General features: G+C 44.6%; 1 protein-coding gene across 4 annotated transcripts in view; it reads right to left on the reverse strand.

The window, feature by feature from the left end:
• Positions 1-2643, reverse strand: part of Rps6kc1 (ribosomal protein S6 kinase C1) — a 142989-nt gene that overhangs the window by 72536 nt on the left and 67810 nt on the right. The gene's annotated exons all lie outside the window — the stretch shown is intronic.

The following is a 2643-nucleotide window of genomic DNA, read 5'->3' on the forward strand; positions in this document are numbered from 1 at the left end:
CACATCGTCTGAGGGCTACCAAAGTGAAAAATCACATGCAGGAGGGCACCTAAGACTCTGGACCTCCCACAAGCCCCCTGGAGGGACTGCTGATGCTGGCTTACCAGTCCTACTCAGAATGGAGCTAGCTGCAACTCAAAATATCCTGGTGGTGGACAATGGTGTTGGGGAAAATAAGTAACAAATAAAAGGAAAGAAAAGGTATCAAGAATCCAGACTCTGGCTAGGTACTTAAGATCCCCGCAGGAGGGAGGACAGGAGGCCAGCTAGGGTTATGCAGCAAGATCCTGTCTCAAAAAAATACCAAATAAATAAATAAATATCCAATAAATATATATCCAAACCCAGAACATCAATACCCAGCACACAGAGTCCCTGAGCACAAGCCCTCTCCCAGTGGCTGGCACACCTGACCTTTAACCGCTTTTTGCTCAGTTCCACGCCTGCACCCTCTCACTGAGTTTAACATCTTCCCTTGACACCCAGCACATCAGCCAACAGACCAGCAAAGACACAGCTGTGCTCAGAACACTATCCGTGGCGACATTCACTCGCTCCTAGTAACTGCAGGATAAAATGGTATTTACATGCTTTAGGTCCTCTGTTTAGATGATTTACTGAACATTCACTAAACTTAATTGATTTTAAATTTTCTTTAGGCAAAAATGTTATCTTAAATCTTTCGCAATTTGGAAAAATAAAAATAAAAGCAATCTGTCTCTGCAGTCAAGATTCTACCAGAAATCCATCTCTCCAGTTTTCTTGGAGCCTTTTAGGTATAATGAACGAGACAAGGCTGGGAAAGTGTTCTATTGGTCTCCTTTCCTACATTTGTTTGCAAAGAATATGATTACAATATGATATGATATCCACATTTTCCACCTAAGAGGGAGGGGACAGCCACTGCCCCAGAGGGGAAGGTGGAGACCAACCATGTTAAAGCCTTTTATCTAGTGAGACCGCTACAAAGAGATGTTTGCACAAGGATTCACCAGCAGTCACATCTGCTCTGCACAGCACCTAAGGAAAAGGGCCGAGTTGCTCACACCAATTCTCATCATGCTGACTGAAATTCAGGCCCAAAGACAGTCAAAGGAGAGAAACAACGGGTTCAGCAAGCTAATCTCAAGAAAATCTCAAGCCTACTCCTGAGCAGTGTGCAGACGGGATTCACAAAAAACACACAAGCGGGAAATGAAAAGCAAATGTTTACCATGAAGAAAGATAGCATGTCTGCGCTCCCCTCCAGTTGCCCTCATGCAGAAACAAACAGTAACTCCCCATCAGATCAGAGCCAGCAGTCAAACTTTTCACCCCTCGGGACAATTCCCACCACTGTCAGCTCTGGACACTCTCAGAGCTTTGCCTCCTGAGCTGTACAGCTGGCTTCAGTCCAGCTGTAAGGTTTGCACGAAGAGCACCTGTGTCGTGCTCTGTGACGCTCCCACGTGTGTCTGCAGGGATGCTACACATTAAGTCTTAAAAGACGCTGAATGAATGAGCAGCCTGGTGTAGTCAGCTCTCCTCCTTAGACCCCAGCTTATTTCCACTACAAGTTATGCTAAAAGTGAGATTCTGACTCATCCACAGAGTGGTTGATTCTCCAAATCAAGAGCTACACAGGAGGCCTTGTGTTTATTTGTTATGATTCCACATGTGTTATATGCATGTACAGAATGTTATAAACCATTAGAGTCAGTATGGGCTAATAAAGTAATAATTTTGGTAATAAATCTTACAAAAAGACTCCATGGATAGTTGGTAGGATACTGATCAGGGATGCACAGGAAGGACAGAAGCCATAGGACTGATGCTTTCATCAGTGTCCCCAAAACAAAATGAAGAAGGAAGACATTTGCTCTGGGGGGAACAAAACTCTGCACCCACAATCAGGAACAGCCACAGCAACTGCCCAGCAAAGGAGGGTGAGCAACCCCCATTTCCAGATTCAGAAGCAGACACAGGGAAGTGTCTATGCCAACCATGTGCAGGACCAGCGAGATGGCTCAGCGGGTGAAGGACATGCTACCAAGTTTACAACCTGGATTTAATCCCTAGGACCAACACAGGGAAAACCTAGTCCCTAGAAACTATATGGGTTCACACTCACACGCACACATACACACACACATACTAAAAACCACAATTTTTAAAGAATTTTGTTGTCTCTTTCATGACTGCAAGTCACAGAACATACCAAGACTACCTGCTTTTTGGATCAATTAAGGAAATAAACACTCATTTACAGAAAATCTTAGTAAAAAATTAAAACAAAAAAAGTTACTTCTGGAAACTGGTCAAAGGCAGACAGACCTGACATAAAGGCAATAATAAGCAACAATGTTTCTAGAGCCTTACACCATGCAGACAGGGCTGAGGTGGCCCTAAACAGACTACAACATCCCTACATCATTGTGCCTTGGCAGCTACAGGCGGCCTCCAGCAAATCCTTACACGACTCTCCCCAGAACAGTTTCAACATGACTAATAAGCTGCACAGGCGTGCAGAGATCTGTGGCTTCAGAGGCTCCAGAGCAGGGCGGTGGACAGTAAGCCATGGCGTCTCATGATGGTGAGATCAGGACGATAAAAGTGTGATGGTTTCATCCTCACCATCAATCTTACTTGGAATCACCTAGGAGA

The sequence above is a fragment of the Microtus ochrogaster genome, chromosome 6, assembly GCF_000317375.1.
Source record: "Microtus ochrogaster isolate Prairie Vole_2 chromosome 6, MicOch1.0, whole genome shotgun sequence".
Lineage (NCBI taxonomy): Eukaryota > Metazoa > Chordata > Mammalia > Rodentia > Cricetidae > Microtus > Microtus ochrogaster.